This window comes from Salmo trutta, chromosome 7, assembly GCF_901001165.1.
Source record: "Salmo trutta chromosome 7, fSalTru1.1, whole genome shotgun sequence".
NCBI classification, from domain to species: domain Eukaryota; kingdom Metazoa; phylum Chordata; class Actinopteri; order Salmoniformes; family Salmonidae; genus Salmo; species Salmo trutta.
Window position 1 is genome coordinate 48,209,867 of NC_042963.1, and position 24,813 is coordinate 48,234,679.

The 24,813-nt window shown below is 43.7% G+C and overlaps 1 protein-coding gene across 2 annotated transcripts in view; it reads left to right on the plus strand.

The window, feature by feature from the left end:
* The window catches only part of mgat4c (mgat4 family member C), a 172,057-nt gene that overhangs the window by 68,925 nt on the left and 78,319 nt on the right, over nt 1-24,813 (plus strand). For both annotated transcript variants that reach the window (XM_029759211.1, XM_029759212.1), the window contains 2 exons: nt 3,964-4,028; nt 23,802-23,897. The gene's annotated coding sequence lies outside the window, so the exon portion shown is untranslated. The remainder of the gene's footprint in view (nt 1-3,963; nt 4,029-23,801; nt 23,898-24,813) is intronic.

Consider the following 24,813-nt stretch of genomic DNA (forward strand, 5'->3'; position numbering starts at 1 on the left):
GTGTATGTAAACTTCCGACTTCAACTGTATACTGAACTAAAATATAAACGCAACATGTAAAGTGTTGGTCCCATGTTTCATGAGCAGAAATAAAAGATTTTAGAAAGTTTCCATACACACAAAAAGCTTATTTCTCTCAAATGTTTTGCTGAAATTTGTCCCTTTTAGTGAACATTTCTTCTTTTCCAAGATAATCCATCCACCTGACAGGTGTGGCATGTCAATAAACTGATTCAACAGCATTATCGTTACAGAGGCACACCTTGTGCTGGGGACAATAAAACGCCACTCTAAAATGTGTAGTTTGTCACACAACACAATGCCACAGATGTCTCAAGATTTTAGGGAGCGTACAATTGGCATGCTGACTGCAGGAGTATCCACTAGAGCTGTTGCCAGAGAATTTAATGTTAATTTATCTACCATAATCCGCCTCCAATGTCGTTTTAGAGAATTTGTTAGTACGTCCAACTGACCTGACAACCACAGACCATGTGTACGGCTTCGTGTGGGCGAGCGGTTTGATGATGCTAATGTTGTGAACAGAGTGCCCCATGGTGGCGGTGGGGCTATGGTATGGGGAGGCATAAGCTACGGACAAGAAACACATGCATTGCATTTTATCGATGGCAATTTAAATGCGCAGAGATACCGTGACGAGATCCTGAGGCCCATTGTCGTGCCATTCATCCATTGCCATCACCTCTTGTTTCATCATGATAATGCACAGCCCCTTGTCGCAAGGATCTGTACCCAATTCCTGGAAGCTGAAAATGTCCCAGTACTTCCATGTCCTGCATACACACCAGACATGTCACCCATTGAGCATGTTTGGAATGCTCTGGATCGACGTGTACAACAGCGCGTTCCAGTTCCCACCAATATCCAGCAACTTCGCAAAGCCATTGAAGAGGAGTGGGACAACATTCCACAGGCCATAATCAACAGCCTGATCAACTCTATGCGAAGGAGATGTGTCGCACTGCATGGGGCAAATTGTGATCACACAAGATGTTGACTGGTCTTCTGATCCACGCCCCTACCATTTTTTTTGGTATCTATGACCAATACAAATACAAATACAAATACAGATGCATATCTGTATTCCCAGTCATATGAAATCCATAGATTAGGGACTTATTTATTTATTTAAATTGACTGATTTCCTTATATGAACTGTAACTCAGTAAAAGCTTTAACATTGTTGCATGTTGCGTTTCTAGTTTTTTTCAGTATATTTTGTTTATAAATATATATATTTGATTTCATATATATATATATATATATATATATATATATATTTAAAAAATATATATATTTAAAAAATATATATTTTCTGGATGGTAAAATGTTTTCAGTGTAAACTTAAACGACTAAAAGCAAATATAAGGTATGTAGGAAAGATAATGGACGAATATATTTTTTAATAATATAATCTTTGAAAACTAACAATCACTATAATAAAGCTAGACAGTCAGGGAGAATTAAAAATTCCAAAAACCAATGGATTTAGCAGAATAGATTTATTATGTTTGAGCAAAAGAACACAGCATTAACCATGTCAAAATGCATAGAATTCCAAGAAATAAAAACTGCAACATTTGCTTTCAGCTGCATGGCTAATTAAAAAATGTATCTACACTGCCAAGATGGGGGCCTTTAAAATTTGATATAAAATTCAGCCACGGTCCAACTTCTTCCACGCCCCATGCCACACCCACCACCTAGACCCTTTTTTGGTCCAGAAAACCCATGGTAACTTTGGTCTGTATTTGACCGCAGTACAATTTATGAAAGAGAAAGAGAGCTATTGTCTCCTACTATCCCACTCTTTCTCTTTCTCCTATTGTCCCACTATCACTCTCTCTCAGCACTCTTTTTCTCCTTCTCTCTCCATTCACTAGAGGTTTACTAAGGTAAAGTGTACCATTCACACTGCACCTCCGCCTGCCTACTACTATGTGGTCTTCAAGTGGCCGCAGCATTGAGTCGACATGATGGATGTTGTTTCAAACCAGGTTTCTCGCTACACTGATAAAACAGACGTGTCAAAACAAGCTGGCTGGCATTGTATGCAGATAACGATAGTCACAGATTAGGATACGATTTGTGCTTTTTGTTCATTTGTGGTGCCAACTGCCAGGGAATGTGACGGATGACTTAAAGTGACAATGCCGGCATGAAGCCTAAACTGCAAATGTGCTCGGTAATGACCAGAGTGTGTTTTGGAGATGCCACTAATGAGTGTGGCCATTAGGCACAAATGACGTTATAAAACCTGGGGAGTAGGGCTGTTAGGGCTGAGTTAGGGCTGTTAGGGCTGAGTTAGGGCTGTGCTGGCTGGGAGAAATGGCTGCCTGGGAGTTACACCTCTCCATTGATTTATTGGATGACCTCCATGATCATAAACTGGTTGTCTCTCATATTCATCAGAAATGAACAGTTTCAATACAGGCGTAATAAGAGAGAGATAAGAGCTACTGAAGCTAGCAGAAGCCAATGTTTATATTTGTTGGGTTCTCCTGTGCAGGGAGCTTCCTTCCTTTCGTGATCTCTGTACTGTAATCTAAGCTTTGTCATACATCACATGATAACCTCAGGGTATCTTTTAGCATCTGGAGAGGTGGTGCTAGGTCACTATATGATGCTCTCTGGCTCCAGGAAGGGAAGGCAGGTCCACGGTGTGTGTGGGTGGGGGTTGGGAGGTAGGGAGGTGGGGCAGTTGGAGGTTGTGTGTGGGTGGATGAAAACCCAACGTCTCTGCGACTGCTCACTGAATGGAAATCAGGATAGACTCGAGGATGGGGGAGGAATGAGAGTAAAATTTATGAACACGGGCTAAACCGAAATGGATAGTTAAAGGTATGTTCTAGTTTTCAGTGGTCCTGAATATTGAAAGGGGGAAAGATATCTCTCTTAACCATCAGACATATCAGAATAATTGAATCACCTCAAAAGGAAAATGTGAAGTAATTTGGTTTTGTTACCATGAATGATCTTGGTCTAGGGATGTACTTACAGTTGTATTTTACAAAGATGATTCCAATTTTCTTAAGTAATCCCATCAAACCAACGTTCTGTGAATGTTTCTAGTTCATTAGGTTGCCCAAAAAGTCCTAATAACACAAATACTGTCAAGTTGTACTGATGATTGTACAATGATTGTATAAAACATTCACTATGTTGCAAGAACATTCCCAGAACACATTTTGTTATTACATTACCTGGAAACCTAATAAGAACCTTAGGGGAATTTTCTGTGGTGGTTGTTATAGATGTAGTGCACAACATTTTTGTGAATATTAGGATAACATTCCAAGGATATTTAATTTAACCCCCCCCAGCTTAGTGTTAGATAACACCCTAACTAGAACTTCATGTGAATGTTAGCTAATGTCCTGCGAATGTTCCTGGTTTTCTGGGGTTATACTCAACTCATTTTTCCTGCGTTATTACTGTATGGTTGCGTACCAGCTAAAGCACCATGTTAAAAGGTTGGACAGAGCTTAGAAATGTGTTCTTAACTGATTTTCCTGGTTAAATAAAGTTTTAATAACAAAATAAAAAAGTTTAAAAACAAGGCTGAAAGACCACCCGAAGGGAAGATCAAACAACTCTGAAAATGAGGTCATTTCCACACATCCTTTGATCTGTCCATTTTTCATGTAGGAGACGAATGGTATACAGAGGGATCTATCATAGCGACCAGCTTTAAGCCCCCAAAATTACAAACAAACTAAAGGCGAAGGATCGATAGAGAGTGTCTCACGGAATGATGAACTGGCACTTCGGGGTGGGGGAAAATCAATGTCTCTCATTCTCTTTCTTCTCTCTCTCTTTCTCTCCCTCTCTCTCTCTTTCGCGCCACCACACACTAGTGTTTTACTGTGTGTTTACTGAGTCTGTGTGGGTTTTCTTACCACAGTGATTTAACATCCAAATGTTTATTTTTCCCTTTTCTAGCATCGACACTTTGACCTGTGAGAGAGAGGAGAGTCCTATAATGGCCCATAGGATAAGCAGTAAAAGTAAGTACATCAGGATGGATTTACTCTCTTAGTGACCCACTCCCTGGTCTCCATACTGTGGTTCATTAAAAGTGGGTTTTAAAATATATACTGTATGTTGATCAATACTGCATTACAATTAGGGCTGTGATAGTCATGGAATTTTGGATGACGGTTATTGGTCAGCCAAATCACTGTGGTCACCGTTATAATAATTTGTATAGCTCCTGACTGCATGTGCTGCTGCAGAAAGGAGGCATTACCTAGGCAACCAAAGACTCATTTGCTACAACACCTTGCTTGTTTCAGCAAGGAGAAACAAAGTTTCATCATGTTGTAAAGAGTCCATGTAACCGCGGGAATGGACTCAACTGCAAAAATCCCCGGCCGTCCCTTCTTCACTCAGCTATTCGTCCAGTTTGCGGTTTCTTTTATTTTCATTACGGTCTTCATCCATGATTGTCAGTTACACGATTATACGGTCATTCTTCCAGCCTTAATTCTTCCAGCCTTAATTCTTCCAGCCTTAATTCTTCCAGCCTTAATTGCAATCTTTAAATCTCCGCATTTAACATACGAAATACAACTAAAAGGGAAACAGGGAATGCTGTGTAATGTAAGAAAATGGCTGACCGTGAGACGGGGACGTATACAGTATTATCTTGTAGGATTTCCCTGGCTACTATAACCACATTATGATCTGTCATGTAGTAGAGGAAAGACCTAGTAGCTCTGTGAATATCTATGTTTCCTGTGAGAGATGTGCCTGATTGCAAAGGGAGCGGTACTTTACCACCTTGACAACTGTCAGGAGACACATTATACAAAAAGCTCTGCTCAAGTGTGTGCTATTCTATATGTTTGGAATATTGCTGCATCCTTGGTGTGTGTTTGCCTGTGTGTGTGTGTGTATGTGTGTGTGTGTGTGTGTGTGTGTGTGTGTGTGTGCTCCCTACTCAATGTACTCGTGTGATATTTGTGTGTGCCGACTGTTTGTGTGCCCGTGTGTGTGTGCACCTATAGTATGTGTGTGCGTGCGTGCGTGCATGCATGCTTATGTGTGTTTGTTTGAATGTTTCTTTGCCTATGCGTCTATGTGCGTTTGTGAGTGATTGAGTGAGTGTGTATTACTCGTTTGTGCGGTACAGTATTTGTTTCTGTGTGTGTCGGTCATGGGCGTAGCCTGGTTTCTGGCAGCAGTGTGATGTGGGCGAAAGCTCCAGTTCTTTCGCAAGGCAGCGTTGTCAGCACTGGAGAGCTCCTCCTATGAGACCGCTCAAGTTCCCCCATAAGGCAGCGCTGGCAGCACTGGAGAGCTCCTCCTGTCATTCATGCCATCTGAAATTTGGGCTGTGAGATGAAGCAGGAGACAGGTATCCGTCGGAGGGCCTCTTTCTTCTCTGAGCCGGGGGAATCGAGGCGAGGAGGGCTGGTTTGTGGTGTGTGTGTGTCTGCGTGTGTGTGTGATGCTAGTGAAATATTCATACATGAGTGGGGTTTGACAAGCTCCACTTGACACTTTCATACTCATTTTCATCTCTCACTGTTCATCACAACACTCCAGTGGAACACTGTTCTCTTGACATGTATAGTAGTTGTTGGTTGCCTACAGTTTAACATGTAGTTATACAGTATGTTGTCGTGACTGAAGTAAGAGTACCACATACAATTCAGTGTCTAGATACAGTATGCAGGATAGTATCTATTCTGATGCCTAGTCACTTTACCCTGCCTTCATGTACATATCTACCTCCAATTCCTCGTATTCCTGCACATTGATCTGGTACTGGTACTGCCTGTATATAGCTCCACATTGATCTGGTACTGCCTGTATATAGCTCCACATTGATCTGGTACTTCCTGTATATAGCTCCATTCTTGTGTATTTTATTCCTCTTGTGTTACTATTTTAATTTTATTTATTTGTGTACTCTGCATCATTGGGAAGGGCTTGTACGCAGGCATTTCATGGTAAAGTCTAAACCCGCTGTATTCGGCTCTTGTGACCAACACAATTTGATTTAGTTTTTGGATTCAGTATTTATTTTCATTAGTTTTATTTAACCTTTATTTTAACAGGGAAGACATATTGAGACCTCGGTCTCTTTTACAAATGCACCCTGCATATAAAACATAAATATACACATTATACCCAAACTATATATATATGTATTAAATTCCAAGATGGCGTAGCAGTCGGACGTGTGTTTTTGTCTTGTTCCTTCCTGTCCCTTGTAAAAATGTTTTTTCCTTGTTTTTTTTCCCGTATATATACTGCTCAAAAAAATAAAGGGAACACTAAAATAACACATCCTAGATCTGAATGAATGAAATAATCTTATTAAATACTTTTTACTTTACATAGTTGAATGTGCTGACAACAAAATCACACAAAAATAATCAATGGAAATCCAATTTATCAACCCATGGAGGTCTGGATTTGGAGTCACACTCAAAATTAAAGTGGAAAACCACACTACAGGCTGACCCAACTTTGATGTAATGTCCTTAAAACAAGTCAAAATGAGGCTCAGTAGTGTGTGTGGCCTCCACGTGCCTGTATGACCTCCCTACAATGCCTGGGCATGCTCCTGATGAGGTGGTGGATGGTCTCCTGAAGGATCTCCTCCCAGAACTGGACTAAAGCATCCGCCAACCCCTGGACAGTCTGTGGTGCAACGTGGCGTTGGTGGATGGAGCGAGACATGATGTCCCAGATGTGCTCAATTGGATTCAGGTCTGGGGAACGGGCGGGCAAGTCCATAGCATCAAAGCCTTCCTCTTGCAGGAACTGCTGACACACTCCAGCCACATGAGGTCTAGCATTGTCTTGCATTAAGAGGAACCCAGGGCCAACCGCACCAGCATATGGTCTCACAAGGGGTCTGAGGATCTCATCTCGGTACCTAATGGCAGTCAGGCTACCTCTGGCGAGCACATGGAGGGCTGTGCGGCCCCCCAAAGAAATGCCACCCCACACCATGACTGACCCACCGCCAAACCGGTCATGCTGGAGGATGTTGCAGGTAGCAGAACGTTCTCCACGGCGTCTCCAGACTCTGTCATGTCTGTCACATGTGCTCAGTGTGAACCTGCTTTCATCTGTGAAGAGCACAGGGCGCCAGTGGCGAATTTGCCAATCTTGGTGTTCTCTGGCAAATGCCAAACGTCCTGCACGGTGTTGGGCTGTAAGCACAACCCCCACCTGTGGACGTCGGGCCCTCATATACCACCCTCATGTAGTCTGTTTCTGACCATTTGAGCAGACACATGCACATTTGTGGCCTGCTGGAGGTCATTTTGCAGGGCTCTGGCAGTGCTCCTCCTGCTCCTCCTTGCACAAAGGCGGAGGTAGCGGTCCTGCTGCTGGGTTGTTGCCCTCCTACGGCCTCCTCCACATCTCCTGATGTACTGGCCTGTCTCCTGGTAGCGCCTCCATGCTCTGGACACTATGCTGACAGACACAGAAAACCTTCTTGCCACAGCTCGCATTGATGTGCCATCCTGGATGAGCTCTACTACCTGAGCCACTTGTGTGGGTTGTAGACTCCGTCTCATGCTACCACTAGAGTGAAAGCACCGCCAGCATTCAAAAGTGACCAAAACATCAGCCAGGAAGCATAGGAACTGAGAAGTGGTCTGTGGTCACCACTTGCAGAACCAGTCCTTTATTGGGGGTGTCTTGCTAATTGCCTATAATTTCCACCTGTTGTCTATTCCATTTGCACAACAGCATGTGACATTTATTGTCAATCAGTGTTGCTTCCTAAGTGGACAGTTTGATTTCACAGAAGTGTGATTGACTTGGAGTTACATTGTGTTGTTTAAGTGTTCCCTTTATTTTTTGAGCAGTGTATATTTAATATTTTAATATCACTTTCTATCTACGAACTGAATATACTCTCCTGCAACCCACCTCACCCAATGTGGTACGGATCTGCTATTTTTATACTTAAGAACTCATCAACTCATCAAAAGCTAGCTGGCTACCAGCTAACTGGCTACTAGTTAGCTACGGCCCGCTAGCTGTCTAAAGTACATCGGACTGTTAGCTTAAGAGGCCCATCGGACAGATTCTTTGGCCACTATACAGACCATACGGAGCCCTGCTGATCCGTCGTCTGAACCGTTGCCTGAACCGGAAACCCAACAGAAGCCAGCCAGCTAACTAGCTACTAGCTAGTAGTCAGCTAGCCACTGCTAGCGGTAATCAGCCACCTCTAGCATGGACAACTCTTGCTAGTCTGCACAGCGAGACTCAAACCAGAGCAAATCGTACTTATTTTTCTCCATATCTCCGGATTCCTACCGCAAGCTCTGAACCTTTTTGGATCATCGCAGCTAGCTAGCTGCTATTCAAGTGGCCACTCCTGGCTAACGTCACTGTCCCGAAGCAATAACCAATTTTCCTGGAGCTAGCCTTGCTAGGCCCATCTCCCAGCTAGCCAAAGAGGTCCACCAGCCACTACTTGGGCTACAATACCTCTTTTTTCCAACTGGCTTGGACCCCCGCCGACTCATCACGACTGGACCAGTGACGTGACTCGCCCAATGAGGTTTTTCTCAACTGGCTCCGCCATCGCGTCATCCCCTAATATCCCACCCGCTAGCATGCTAGCCACGGCCTGCTAGCTGTCCAGAGCACATCACACTGTTACCTTAAGAGGCCCACCGGACAAATTCTTTGGCCACTATACATATTCTGCCAATTGGCCTGGTTTACCGCATCTCCCTGGTTGAAAATGATTTGTTATGCATTTCTGCACTGGGCGCTGTCCTCAGATAATCGCATGGTTTGCTTTCGCCGTAAAGCCTTTTTGAAATCTGACACGGCGGCTGAATTAACAACAAGTTAAGCTTTATTTTGATGTATTGCACTTGTGATTTCATGAAAGTTTAATATTTATAGTAATTTAATTTGAATTTAGCGCTCTGCAATTTCACCGGAAACGCTAGCGTCCCACTAATCCGCAAGAATTTAAATAAGGCATATTGAGCAGGGCTAGAGGCTCTACAGTGAAAAAAGGCAATAAATACTAACCAAAACTGCAATTGACAAGGCATATTGACGTTAGCGAGAGGCATGTGTAGCCGAGTGAGGCAACTATTGGGCCGGGACTAGCAAGCTAACAGAAGGGCCTTGGAGGGACGTCATGATGGAAGAAAGTCTGTTGTGGCCCCCTCATGCTATTACAACAGACTTTCTTTCCGAAATCAGTGGTAGGATGACATTTTTGGGGGCGAGGATGGTTTGTCCTCGGGGTTTCACCTGCCATTTCAGTTCTGTTATACACATAGACGTTATTTTAACAGTTTTAGAAACTCTAGTGTTTTCTATCCAAATCGACCAATTATATGCATATCCTAGCTTCTGGGCCTGAGTAGCAGGCAGTTTACTTTGGGTACGCTTTTCATCCGGACGTGAAAATATTGCCCCCATCCCAAAGAAGTTAACACTTTAGTTCCACCTACCGAACATGCGGTGACATCACCTGGTTTAAATGATATTTCTATGGACAATATATCTTTCATCGTCACTCTATGCACAGGTTTACCCTCACTGTATCCACATCCTACCATACCTTTGTCTGTACATTATGCCTTGAATCTATTCTACCGTGCCCAGAAATATGCTCCTTTTACTCTCTGTTATGAAAAATAAATCAAATCAAATCAAATTTATTTATATAGCCCTTCGTATATCAGCTGAAATCTCAAAGTGCTGTACAGAAACCCAGCCTAAAACCCCAAACAGCAAGCAATGCATGTGAAAGAGGCACGGTGGCTAGGAAAAACTCCCTAGGAAAAACTCCCTAGAAAGGCCAAAAACCTAGGAAGAAACCTAGAGAGGAACCAGGCTATGAGGGGTGGCCAGTCCTCTTCTGGCTGTGCCGGGTGGATATTATAACAGAACATGGTCAAGATGTTAAAATGTTCATAAATGACCAGCATGGTCAAATAATAATAATCATTGTAGTTGTCGAGGGTGCAACAAGCACGTCCGGTGAACAGGTCAGGGTTCCGTAGCCGCAGGCAGAACAGTTGAAACTGGAGCAGCAGCATGGCCAGGTGGACTGGGGACAGCAAGGAGTCATCATGCCAGGTAGTCCCGAGGCATGGTCCTAGGGCTCAGGTCCTCCGAGAGAAAGAAAGAAAGAGAGAATTAGAGAGAGCATATTTAAATTCACACAGGACACCGGATAAGACAAGAGAATACTCCAGATGAAACAGACTGACCCTAGCCCCCCGGCACATAAACTACTGCAGCATAAATACTGGAGGCTGAGACAGGAGGGATCAGAAGACACTGTGGCCCCATCCGATGATACCCCCGGACAGGGCCAAACAGGCAGGATATAACCCCACCCACTTTGCCAACATACTAGACGGACAGTTATTTTAGCCTTCAGCCGTACCCTTATCCTACTCCTCTTCTGTTCCTCTGGTGATGTGGAGGTTAATCCAGGCCCTGCAGTGCCTAGCTCCACTCCCATTCCCCAGGCGCTATCATTTGTTGACTTCTGTAACCGTAAAAGCCTTGGTTTCATGCATGTTAACATTAGAAGCTCCTCCCTAAGTTTGTTTTATTCACTGCCCTAGCACACTCTGCCATCTTCCGGATGTCCTAGCCATGTCTGAATCCTGGCTCAGGAAAACCACCAAAAACCCTGACATTTCCATCCCTAACTGTAACATTTTCTGTAACTGTAATAAGATAGAACTGCCAAAGGGGGCGGTGTTGCAATCTACTGCAGAGATAGCCTGCAGAGTTCTGTCTTACTATCCAGGTCTGTACCCAAACAATTCGAGCTTCTACTTTTAAAAATCCACCTCTCCAGAAACAAGTCAATCACCGTTGCCGCTTGCTATAGACCACCCTCTGCCCCCAGCTGTGCCTTGAACTGATTGCCCCCCATCTATCTTCAGAGCTCATGCTGCTAGGTGACCTAAACTGGGACATGCTTAACACCCCGGCCATCCTACAATCTAAGCTTGATGCCCTCAATCTCTCACAAATGATCAATGAACCCACCAGGTACAACCCCAAATCCGTAAACACAGGCACCCTCATAGATATCATCCTAACCAACTTGCCCTCCAAATATACCTCTGCTGTTTTCAACCAAGATCTCAGTGATCACTGCCTCATTGCCTGCATCCGTAACGGGTCTGCGGTCAAACGACCACCCCTCATCACTATCAAACGCTCCCTAAAACACTTCAGCGAGCAGGACTTCCTAATCGTCCTGGCCCGGGTATCCTGTAAGGATATTGACCTCATCCCATCAGCAGAGGATGCCTGGTCATTCTTTAAAAGTGCCTTCCTCACCATCTTAACCTCTATGGGCTAGCGTCCCACCTACTCAACAGCCAGTGTAATCCCGTGGCGCGATATTCAAATACCTTAGAAATGCTATTACTTCAATTTCTCAAACATATGACTATTTTACACCATTTTAAAGACAAGACTCTCGTTAATCTAACCACACTGTCCGATTTCAAAAAGGCTTTACAACGAAAGCAAGACATTAGATTATGTCAGCAGAGTACCCAGCCAGAAATAATCAGACACCCATTTTTCAAGCTAGCATATAATGTCACATAAACCCAAACCACAGCTAAATGCAGCACTAACCTTTGATGATCTTCATCAGATGACAATCCTAGGACATTATGTTATACAATACATGCATGTTTTGTTCAATCAAGTTCATATTTATATCAAAAACCAGCTTTTTACATTAGCATGTGACTAGCATGTGACTAGCATTCCCACCGAACACTTCCGGTGAATTTACTAAATTACTCACGGTAAACGTTCACAAAAAACATAACAATTATTTTAAGAATTATAGATACAGAACTCCTTTATGCAGTCGCTATGTCCGATTTTAAAATTGCTTTTCGGTGAAAGCACATTTTGCAATATTCTGAGTAGATAGCCCGGCCATCACAGGCTAGCTATTTTGACACCCACCAAGTGTGGTACTCACCAAACTCCGATTTACTATTAGAAAAGTTTGATTACCTTTGCTGTTCTTCGTCAGAATGCACTCCCAGGACTTCTACTTCAATAACAAATGTTGGTTTGGTCCCAAATAATCCATAGACAAAAAAATTCTAAATATTCCATTATTGTACTTCGAAGCATGTCAACCGCTGTTTAACCTGTTGGGGCTAGGGGGCAGTATATACCCGATTTAATCTGGTTACTACTCCTGCCCAGTAACTAGAATATGCATATAATTGTTTGATTTGGATAGAAAACACCCTAAAGTTTCTAAAACTGTTTGAATGGTGTCTGTGAGTATAACAGAACTCATTTGGCAGGCCAAAACCTGAGAAGATTCCAAACAGGAAGCGCTCTCTCTGACCATTTCATGGCCTTATTGATCATCTCTAACAAAAACAGGGGATCTCTGGCATGACGTGACATTTTCTAATGCTCCCATAGGCTCTCAGAAGGCGCCAGAAAGCTGAATCGTGGCTTTGCAGCCCATGGCTGAAAAACAGTAGCGCATTTTGATAGTGGTCGATCTGAGGACAATGGGACGGGGCGTGCGTGCCCGAGTCGATGTCATCTATAAAATAGCCTCCAACACTCTACTCAACAAATTGGATTCAGTCTATCACAGTGCCATCAGTTTTGTCACCAAAGCCCCATATATTACCCACCACTGCGACCTGTACGCTCTCGTTGGCTGGCCATCGCTTCATACTCGTCGCCAAACCCACTGGCTCCAGGTCATCTACAAGTCTCTGCTAGGTAAAGCCCCGCTTTATCTCAGCTCACTGGTCACCATAGCAGCACCCACCCATAGCACGCGCTCCAGCAGGTATATCTCACTGGTCAACCCCAACGCCAATTCCTACTTTGGTCGCCTTTCCTTCCAGTTCTCTGCTGCCAATGACTGGAACGAACTGCAAAAATCACTGAAACTGGAGACCCATATCTCCCTCACTAGCTTTAAGCTCCAGCTGTCAGAGCAGCTCACAGAGCACTGCACCTGTACATAGCCCATCTGTAAACAGCTCATCCATCTACCTCATCCCCATACTGTATTTATTTATTTATCTTGCTCTTTTGCACCCCAGTGTCTCTACTTGCACATTCATCTTCTGCACATCTTCCATTCCAGTTTCTAATTGCTATATTGTAATTACTTCGCCACCATGGCCTATTTATTGCCTTACCTCCCTTATCTTACCTCATTTGCACTCACTGTTTATAGGTTTTTCTTTTTTCTTTTGTAAATTTATTAATTCTATGTGTAACTCTGTGTTGTTGTATGTGTCAAACTGCTGTGCTTTATCTTGGCCAGGTCGCATTTGTAAATGAGAACTTGTTCTCAACCAGCCTACCTGGCAAAATAAAGGCAAAATAAAAAAATATGTAAAAACACAGTAATGGGAAGCACATTACAACGTCACAAATCACCCGGAAAAACAGTTACCTTCATCCACAAACAAGTTCCCAATCAATACTTTAAATAGCCCGAACGCCACAAAAACATCAATTATGTTCCAGCAATACGATGCATAAAAATTAAAGCAGATTTACCTAGCTTGGTGGAGACCCTAGAAACCTCCATATTATATATAGGGTTCTATACCTTCAGGACCCCAATGCTATTGTTAATGTTATTCCAGGTGGTTAAACTGATCCATCAAACAAAGTGACCAGGTTAGACAGGCAAATTGCACCATTAAATTAAAATTAGATTCCACTCTCCAAATGGGGCTGAAGGTCTCAGAACACTTAATTAATTTCTACCAGATTAGTGGGGGAATATTCTCTAATGTCAATAACAGAAATGCTGCTCTCCTGACAGCAGGCCTCTTTTAATCCAAGCTACTCACAGTGAGACAGCATTGATTGCTGCTGCCATGCTCTGCATAATTCAGCCATGCTGCTCATCCTCATAGAGCAATAAAAAGATTAGCCTCAGGGGAAAAAGTAAACAGGAGAGTTAAAGTTGCAAATCATCACTTCATCCTCCTTTATTTTTTTCTGCAGTAGCGTCTCCGTAGCTCATCATGAGGACGAGGCCCTATCTCCACATTCTGCAGAAATATCAATATAGATTCATGAGTCTCCCTGAAGCAAGGTCCTCAGCTAATTAAATCTGTAATCACTTTGTAGTGTAAAAACAGCAGAGGGGGGGGCATGTTGAAATGAGGGCCAGTAGAGTTTTATTTAACAAAGAAAGATAATTGGGTTCAGGGCTGTTCGTTCTCCTCATAAAACATAGAGGTTTCTACTCCCCATCAGGCTACTGATATCACAATTCCCCCTGAAGAGAGAGACAGAGACAGAGAGAGAGAGAGAGAGACACACACCGAGAGAGCGAGGGAGAGGGACGGAGAGAGAGGCACAGAGAGAGAGGGACGGAGAGAGTGAGAGAGAGAGAGGGACGGAGAGAGAGAGAGAGAGAGAGAGAGAGAGAGACACTGAGAGAGCGAGGGAGAGGGACCGAGAGAGAGGCACAGAGAGAGAGAGGGACAGAGAGAGCGAGAGAGAGAGAGAGAGGGACGGAGAGAGCGAGAGAGAGAGCGAGAGAGAGAGCGAGAGAGAGAGAGAGGGACCGAGAGGGAGAAACAGAGAGAGAGAGGGAATGAGAGAGAGACACACAGAGAGGGAGGGACTGAGAGAGGGACCGAGAGAGAGCGAGAGAGAGAGGGACGGAGAGAGCGAGAGAGAGAGAGAAAGAGGGACGGAGAGAGAGAGACACACTGAGAGAGCGAGGGAGAGGGACCGAGAGAGAGGCACAGAGAGAGAGAGGGACAGAGAGAGCGAGAGAGAGAGAGGGACGGAGAGAGAGAGAGAGAGAGACACACTGAGAGAGCGAGGGAGAGGGACCGAGAGAGAGGCACAGAGAGAGAGAGGGACAGAGAGAGCGAGAGAGAGAGAGAGAGGGATGGAGAGAGCGAGAGAGAGAGCGAGAGAGAGAGGGACCGAGAGGGAGAAACAGAGAGAGAGAGGGAACGAGAGAGAGACACAGAGAGGGAGGGACTGAGAGAGGGACCGAGAGAGAGCGAGAGAGAGAGGTTACATGGAGGAGCAAGACACCGCCGTCAAGGGCACGACAGACAAGCACTCGTTTTGTCTTGAGGGTTTAAGTCAGTGGTGGGATGGAGAAGGTAATGGGATTCAGGGGAGCTTCAGACAGAGCTGGAATTCTAATGGAGGACCGAGGGAGGAGATACTCTCTGTAGGAATGCATGAACTCCTTTCATCTCTGGGGTATGGTTCAGTCTATCAAGGTGCTGCATGTTTTAGTGCTGCTCTCGTATGACCCAGGTACTAGCATGCTCACACGTCTCACTTTGCTATTCACCTATACACCACCTTGGACCGAGCCGAACCGTAGAATTAATATGAATATATTCTCAGGCAGATCACTCGCTCATGTTATGTGGACTGGCAGGCCTATTGGGTGAACAATTTGGACTGTTTGATTTGTGACACAATGAAAATGTGTACAACAGCGTACTCTCTCAGACTCTACCTTATTTATCATGGTCCTTTGAGCCGGATAGGAACAGTACAAACTCTCTCCAGACATTATCAAAACGATGAGATGTTATTTTCCTTTGGGGTCACATGACAAGAAAACATAAACTCTCTCTGGAAGTATTCATCACCTGTGAGCTGAGCCTTCAGGTTGGCCCCTCCTCCTCTTCCATGTTACTGTATCTGTGTTACTCACATGTGTGCCCTTTCCCAGTGCACATCATCTAAAGGACTCAGACTGGGAGAGAGGAGAGGCAGGCCAACCACAGTATGTCGGGGTTATCCATGCCCTGGAGGAATGTCCACGGTGACCTGATTTCCTCCTGTTATGTCCCACATTTCCTGGGCCATTCGCTCTCCGATTCTCTAATCCACCTGATCCTGACCAACACTGCCATTTTGTGTAAAATAAAAATGTAAATCAGAGAAATCTTGAACTATCATGAGAACAATTTTGTATTTTACTCATAATCCATCTAACCTTTGACGTGAAGTGTTCTCGACTCCCCGTAGAGATGTCTGTTCCCTTCTTTGATTCTGACCAATAATTAAAATCATAGAAGTTATAAGAAACAATAACTCTCAGGTCATCTTAGATCTGGTTTTGAAATTACTCTTTGAATTACATTGATAATGACGTTGCTTGTTGTTTCCAACATCAGTGGAATACATCAGCAGAGTGTTTTGAAGAGCCCGCCTCATTCCTCATTCCTCGGTCTCATGCTGTCACATTTATTACCCAGATCTGAGTTATGGTCTGTTGATTCTTCACGTCTTCAGTCCTGTCTTTCATTTTAGCATCTGGGCTTAATTGGTGCGATGCTGTAAAGCCACAGCTGCTCTGCCTGTTAGGGCAATAAATTACCCCAATTAGGAGGCAAACAAAGGGGCTTGGCTGTCTGATCAATGCTGCAGCCACTCTGGTACAAACCCATAGGTAGAGGCTGAGTCCCAAACTGTTCCCTACATAGTGCACACTGTTCCCTACATAGTGCACTATTTTTGACCAGAGCCCTATGGAGCCCTACAGAGTCCTACAGAGCCCTGATCAAAAGCAGTGCACTGTAGGGAATAGGGTGCCGTTCGGGACGCAGGCAGGGAAGGACATGCTGTAACGAGGCTTCATTGACACTGAGTTTATCTCAAACACCTGTGTCCCATTTTGGCCTGGATTCCAACTGCTTCCTGCATCATCTGCGTCAGGAAGCATATACCATGGATGAGAGTCAAACAGACATTTTAACGGCATCCATCTCCGATTAAAATATCTGTGACTGCAGGGTGTAATACGCCAAGCAGTTTGGAATGTGTGTTGGCCATAACGTGGTAACAGCACATCCGCTACTGCTTCACATCTACGGTATGTTTGAGCTCCATAGCAGAAACATTATGTTAAAACAAAGAAAATTGTCACGTCCTGACCAGTTTAGGTATTATTTGTATTGTAGTTTGGTCAGGACGTGGCAGAGGGTATTTGTTTTGGTTGGTTCGGGGTGGTTGGTTGTGTTTAGGATGAGTGATTTGTTAGTTCTGGGTGTTGGGTATGTTCTAGGTTGTATTTTCTACATTCTGTCTAGTTTAGTTTTTCTATGTTTAGGTTTGGGTGTGGCCGCTCAATTGGAGGCAGGTGTTTCTATTTTCCTCTGATTGAGAGTCCTATATATAGGTATGTGTTTGGGGTTGTTAATTGTGGGTAGTTGTATTTTACACTGCTAGATTCAGTATAGCCTGTGAAACTGTCACCTGTCGTTGTTCGTTTTCTTGGTTTCTGTGTTCACTTTATTCTAATTAAATATAATGATGAACATGCAACCCGCTGTGCCTTGGTCCTCTCTACAATACGACAGCCGTTACAAAAATAAAGGACTAAGTACCTAATCTGTGTATTGAGTGTAAATTACAGAGCTGGTTGCATATGGGGTTCTAGATATACATTCTATAATACAGTCTATAATCCCACCCCAATAGCAGTAATCACTGGATAATCTCCACAGAAAGGAGGGAAGGATACAGAGGAGGAATAACAATAGAAACATCTGTGCCACTTCACAGTTACTATGCCGTAAACCATCACTTTATTCTTCAGTTGGAAAACATTGCCATTTACCCTCTCCATTGCTACATGATATGACATATTTATGTGAAGCTGCAAAATACTTTGGCCCCTGGAAGATATTTATCTCAAGAGGGCTTTACCTCCTCTCAGGTGTTCTAGGTCCACTGTATTGCAAAGCACCATGACTCTGTCAAGCAAGTCTGGCAAGCGAGAGGTAGCCTAGCCATTAAGAGTGTTGGGTCAGTAATAGAAAGGTTGCTGGTTCGATTCCCTGAGCCAACGAGGTAAAAAATATGTCGATGTACCCTTGAGCAAGGCACTTAACCCTAATTGCTCCTGTAAGTCGCTCTGGATAAGAGCACCTGCTAAACGACTCAAATGAGATTAAAAGCCATGAAAGAAACAATAGAGAAAGGAGATAGCGTTTTGTCCTGATCTAATCATCTCTCTCTCTTTACGTCTGGCCCAGCCACACCATCCTTAATCTCTCCACTAGCTGAGGCCCTAAGAACTGAACACGCCATTAAGCCGGACGGAGTTTGACAAGAACAATGAAGTGCGCTTTTTCCTGTGGCCTCGAGTGTCTGTCAGAATAATGAGGGGCCTTGTGGACCCTCAGCTTTCTCCTTCTCCTTCCATCCGATTCACTCTTCCACCTCCTGTTCCCTCCATCTCATTCACTTTTCCTCTTCCTGTTCCCTCCATCTCATTCACTCTTCCTCTTCCTGTTCCCTCCATTTCATTCACTCTTCCTGTTCCCTCCATCTCATTCACTCTTCCTCTTCCTGTTCCCTCCATCACATTCACTCTTCTTCTTCCTGTTCCCTCCATCTCATTCACTCTTCCTGTTCCCTCCATCTCATTCACTCTTCCTCTTCCTGTTCCCTCCATCACATTCACTCTTCTTCTTCCTGTTCCCTCCATCTCATTCACTCTTCCTGTTCCCTCCATCTCATTCACTCTTCTTCTTCCTGTTCCCTCCATTTCATTCACTCTTCCTGTTCCCTCCATCTCATTCACTCTTCCTGTTCCCTCCATCTCATACACTCTTCCTCTTCCTGTTCCCTCCATCTCATTCACTCTTCCACTTCCTGTTCCCTCCATCTCATTCACTCTTCCTCTTCCTGTTCCCTCCATCTCATTCACTCTTCCTGTTCCCTCCATCTCATTCACTCTTCCTGTTCCCTCCATCACATTCACTCTTCCTGTTCCTGTTCCTTCCATCTCATTCACTCTTCCTCTTCCTGTTCCTTCCATCTCATTCACTCTTCCTCTTCCTGTTCCCTCCATCTCATTCACTTTTCCTCTTCCTGTTCCCTCCATCTCATACACTCTTCCTGTTCCCTCCATCACATTCACTCTTCCTCTTCCTGTTCCCTCCATCACATTCACTCTTCCTCTTCCTGTTCCCTCCATCACATTCACTCTTCCTCTTCCTGTTCCCTCCATCTCATTCACTCTTCCTCTTCCTGTTCCCTCCATGTCATTCACTCTTCCTCTTCCTGTTCCCTCCATCTCATTCACTCTTCCTCTTCCTGTTCCCTCCATCTCATTCACTCTTCCTCTTCCTGTTCCCTCCATCACATTCACTCTTCCTCTTCCTGTTCCCTCCATCACATTCACTCTTCCTCTTCCTGTTCCCTCCATCTCATTCACTCTTCCTCTTCCTGTTCCCTCCATGTCATTCACTCTTCCTCTTCCTGTTTCCTCCATCTCATTCACGCTTCCTCTTCCTGTTCCCTCCATCACATTCACTCTTCCTCTTCCTGTTCCCTCCATCTCATTCACTCCTCCTGTTCCCTCCATCTCATTCACTCTTCCTCTTCCTGTTCCCTCCATCTCATTCACTCCTCCTGTTCCCTCCATCTCATTCACTCTTCCTCTTCCTGTTCCCTCCATCTCATTCACTCTTCCTCTTCCTGTTCCCTCCATCACATTCACTTTTCCTCTTCCTGTTCCCTCCATCACATTCACTCTTCCCTTCCTGTTCCCTCCATCACATTCACTTTTCCTCTTCCTGTTCCCTCCATCACATTCACTCTTCCTCTTCCTGTTCCCTCCATCTCATACACTCTTCCTGTTCCCTCCATCACATTCACTCTTCCTCTTCCTGTTCCCTCCATCTCATTCACTCTTCCTCTTCCTGTTCCCTGCATCACATTCACTCTTCCTCTTCCTGTTACCTCCATCTCATACACTCTTCCTGTTCCCTCCATCACATTCACTCTTCCTCTTCCTGTTCCCTCCATCTCATTCACTCTTCCTCTTCCTGTTCCCTCCATCACATTCACTCTTCCTCTTCCTGTTCCCTCCATCTCATTCACTCTTCCTCTTCCTGTTCCCTCCATCTCATTCACTCTTCCTCTTCCTGTTCCCTCCATCACATTCACTCTTCCTCTTCCTGTTCCCTCCATCTCATACACTCTTCCTGTTCCCTCCATCACATTCACTCTTCCTCTTCCTGTTCCCTCCATCACATTCACTCTTCCTCTTCCTGTTCCCTCCATCTCATTCACTCTTCCTCTTCCTGTTCCCTCCATCACATTCACTCTTCCTCTTCCTGTTCCCTCCATCTCATTCACTCTTCCTCTTCCTGTTCCCTCCATCTCATTCACTCTTCCTCTTCCTGTTCCCTCCATCTCATTCACTCTTCCTCTTCCTGTTCCCTCCATCACATTCACTCTTCCTCTTCCTGTTCCCTCCATCTCATTCACTCTTCCTCTTCCTGTTCCCTCCATCTCATTCACTCTTCCCATTGAAGATCCAGTCTGGAGAGAGAAAGGGTCTGGAGAGAGAGTCTGGTGAGAGAGTGAGAGAGAGAGAGGAGAGCGAGCGAGCGCTAGAGTGTGTGTGTGTGGGGGGGGGAGGGGGGGGGGGGGGTCTCGGGATCCGGGATTGTCTCAGAATAGAATGGTCATGTAAGACCTGTCACTCTAATTTTGGGAAAAGTGAATTGGATAAATTATGTGTGGGTTTTTCAAACTGAGACCCTCATTTTTGCCATTTAAATCCTGCGATGAACAATGGTAAAAAATGTTTCAGTTTAATGGTTTTAATACACAGATTAATACACAAATATGACAAAACAGTATTGAGACACCACAGCACAGAGATGGAGCTACACGGTATAGCGTGTCAGAGAGATATCATTATTGTGATTCATCTTTGAGGCAAGCTAATATTATAAACTCAGTCACACCCACCCACAAAACTGGGTTTATTGTATTCATTTATGAAAGGGGAACTCTATGCTGTAATCTAAACAAGTGGATTGATCATTTAATTCAAGTATCTTGCTCTTCGGAAGAACAATTAAATGGTTATTACCGATCAACAAAATTGTTCTAACCAACAGTCCATGAAATTGAGAATATTTTTTATATTAAAGTAAGAAGACATTGTATATCTAATTACAAACCGAGTCCGAGCCCTGAATGCTTTGGCTTAAAGCCATATACCACGGCTATGACAAAACATTTATTTTTACTGTTCTAATTATGTTTGTAACAGGTTTATAATAGCAATAAGGCACCTCGGGAGTTTGTGGTATATGGCCAATACACCACGGCTAAGGGCTGTATCCAGGCACTCTGCGTTGCGTCGTGGGTAAGAACAGTCCTTAGCCGTAGTATATTGGCCATAAACCACAGCCCCTCGTGCTTTATTGCTTAAGTAACTCACTCAGAGGCACAACCAGGAATGGTGTAGAAAATGTTCACTTTTTAGAGTCCACTTTTGAAAGGAGATCACCTTATGAAAACACCCATTCTCTGTATGTTTCCTTCTGTGTTATAGCCTTGGGTACCCTTATTTCACCCATTTCCAGTGTTAGGCTGCTGTCTGAAAGAAATGCCTCTTCTTAGAGTTTTGTGGATATGACTAACAGGGTCATCCTGCTTATTATGACAATACTGTTATGATAATGGAAGTGAGGGTTTGTGCTATGGTGATAGTGCTGTGGAAATGGATCGCCTCTATTATGCGTGGCAGTATGGTCTTATGGTAATGGTTAGCAAGGTCATCCTATATGGGTTATGGTGATGCGCAGGTCAGATGTTTGTTCACCTGCCCGCAATTGTTTATAACACCTCCACAACCGCCTGACTATATGTGATGAAGTGAACATCTGAGGCTGCACTCGACCCTAACCTGCTAATATAGCATTTTTAGTATTTTTTTATTTCACCTTTATTTAACCTGGTAGGCCAGTTGAGAACAAGTTCTCATTTATAGCTGTGACCTGGCCAAGATAAAGCAAAGCAGTGCGACAAAAACAACAACACAGAGTTACACGTGGAATAAACAAACGTACAGTCAATAACACAATAGAAAAATCTATGTACAGAGTGTGCAAATGTAGTAAGATTAGGGAGGTAAGGCAATAAATAGGCCATAGTGGTGAAATAATTACAATTTAGCATTAACACTGGAGTGACAGATGTGCAGATGATGATGTGCAAGTAGAGATACTGGGGTGCAGAAGAGAAGAAAAAAAATTAACAATATGGGGTTGGAGGTAGTTGGGTGGGCTATTTACGTTCCAGAGTCAAAATTTACAGTCAGTGTCCAGATTTCAGATAGGCTACTATTCCATTTAACCCATCGGAACAGTACAGTTCCCTTGACGTGTCATTTTGAAGTCTCCATCTTGTGACTGTCGAATTTGTATAGCGCCTCACAAATCATCACACATAACACTGCTATCATCATCTTTTACCACTTCACCAAACATTAGACTAATGTTCTGGCCCTTCCTTCTATTTATTTTGAACTCTCCATTTCACAGCTTTTCTCTTATTGAATTAAACTCCTACATTTTCCTTTTTGCCTCAGTGGATTGACGTAAACTTTTTATGACCAAGTTCCCAAAAGCGTTTGTCAATTGGTGTGTATTTGACATGCTACAGTTAGGCCCTAAAGCTGAGGCTACGTACTAACGGCAGATAAAAATAATGAAAGAAAAAACCACAGGGACTGTGGGTTATGAGTCATCCAGCACATCACTAATGTGTGGCAGTATGGTGTTATGGTAATTGCTTGCGAGGGCATCCCTTATGGGTGATGGTGATGGTGCTATGGAGATTAAGAGAGAGTGTTGTCCTCTATATATTGCTGTATATAACTGTATATTACCGTATGATGATGGTTTTGTTCTAATAAAAAAGGGGGGTGGGGTGTTCTACTGTGATAATGGCGTGAAGGGCATGACCCGGGCAGGCATCGTGAATATCCAGAGTAACAAAGACAATGTGCTGTGTGTGTTTGTGTGCGTGTGTGTGTGTGTATTCTTGGGGGTTTGTGTGTGTATATCTGTGTCTTCTTGTGCATGCAGCAGAGACGGAGCAGCAGAGAAAGAGTGTGAGAGAGGCTTAGTTAGCTGTCTGTTTGGCGCTCCACCACCCCTGTGATGTATGTTTATGGCCCATCATGGAGAGCCAATTACCCTGCCTCTGTGTGGGAGCACCACACCATCTCATCTCTGCCATCAGTGTCTCTGTGCTCTGTGTAGAGAGGGACAATCAGCCACAGTTAGACTAGAGAGAGAGAGAGAAAGAGAGAGCGAGAGAGAGAGAGTGAACGACAGTTAGACTAGAGAGAAAGAGAAAGAGAGCGAGATAACAACAGTTAGACTAGAGAGAGAGAGAAAGAGAGCGAGATAACAACAGTTAGACTAGAGAGAGCGAGAGAGAACAACAGTTAGACTAGACAGAGAAAGAGAGAGAGAGAGAGAGTCAGCCACAGTTACACTAGAGAGAGAGAGTCAGCCACAGTTAGATTAGAGAGAGAGAGTCAGCCACAGTTAGACTAGAGACTAGAGAGAGACAGAGTGGCCATCGTAGGCAAAGCCAGCGTTTTTACCTTTACCAGGGAATCTCTTGAGAGGAGAGTCATCTTCAAATGTAAGACAGTGTACTAGGCACAGTGGGAAGCTTGGGGGAGTTGTGACCTTGCTGTTTGCTGTACTGTTTGTTGTATGTGTGCGCACGCAGAAAATCAGCTACTCTTTCACATACACGCTCACATGCACATACACTTACACACACGCTACGGTACATGTGCTCCACACACTCATACACACACACACAGAAACACACACGGTATAATACATTGATGTGTGACACATACACACAGGGTACAGAGATGAACAATGGAATGCCGATGTGCACAGTATAATGAATTCACTTCCTGTGCATTTGACTGACTCTCTCTTTCTTTTTGACAGAAACAACTGAGGAGCATCTGTTTGTGGATCCAGTCCATGTCAACCTTCAGAGCAACCAGACATCTTCCCACTAACACATCTGACTTCTGCTGAAAGGTACTGTAATATTGAAAGATATTACTATATTATTATCCAAGATTTGGTAGAATTAGTTTCAGCCGTGGATAGTTTAATAGTTGGGTTGTTCCACCAATTGAGTACCTTTTGAATAGTGTAACTTGGTAAAAAAAAATATATACAGTACCAGTCAAAAGTTTGGACACCTATCTCAGTCAAAGGTTTTTCTTTATTTTTATTATTTTCTACATTGGTTTCAACCGCCGTGTCTTTGTGGCCTCCACAATCACCCGACCTCAACCCAATTGAGATGGTTTGGGATGAGTTGGACAGCAGAGTGAAGGAAAAGCAGCCAACAAGTGCTCAGCATATGTGGGAACTCCTTCAAGACTGTTGTAAAAGCATTCCAGGTGATGTCCTCGTAAAGCTGGTTGAGAGAATGCCAAGAGTGTGCAAAGCTGTCATCATGGCAAAGGGTGGCTTCTTTGAAGAATCTAAAACATAAAACATATTTTGATTTGTTTAATACTTTTTTGGTTATGATTCCATATTTGGCATGATTTTGGCATGATTCCATATTTGTTATTTCATAGTTTTGATGTCTTCACTATTACTCTACAATGTACACTACCATTCATAAGTTTGGGGTCACTTCGAAATGTCCTTTTTTTTGAAAGAAAAACACATTTTATGTCCATTAAAATAACATCAAATTGATCATAAATACAGTGTAGACATTGGTAATGTTATAAATGACTATTGTAGCTGGAAACGCTTGATTTTTAATGGAATATCTACATAGGCGTACAGAGGCCCATTATCAGCAACCATCACTCCTGTGTTCCAATGGCACTTTGTGTTAGCTAATCCAAGTTTATCATTTTAAAAGGCTAATTGATCATTAGAAAACCCTTTTGCAATTATGTTAGCACAGCTGAAAACTGTTGACCTGATT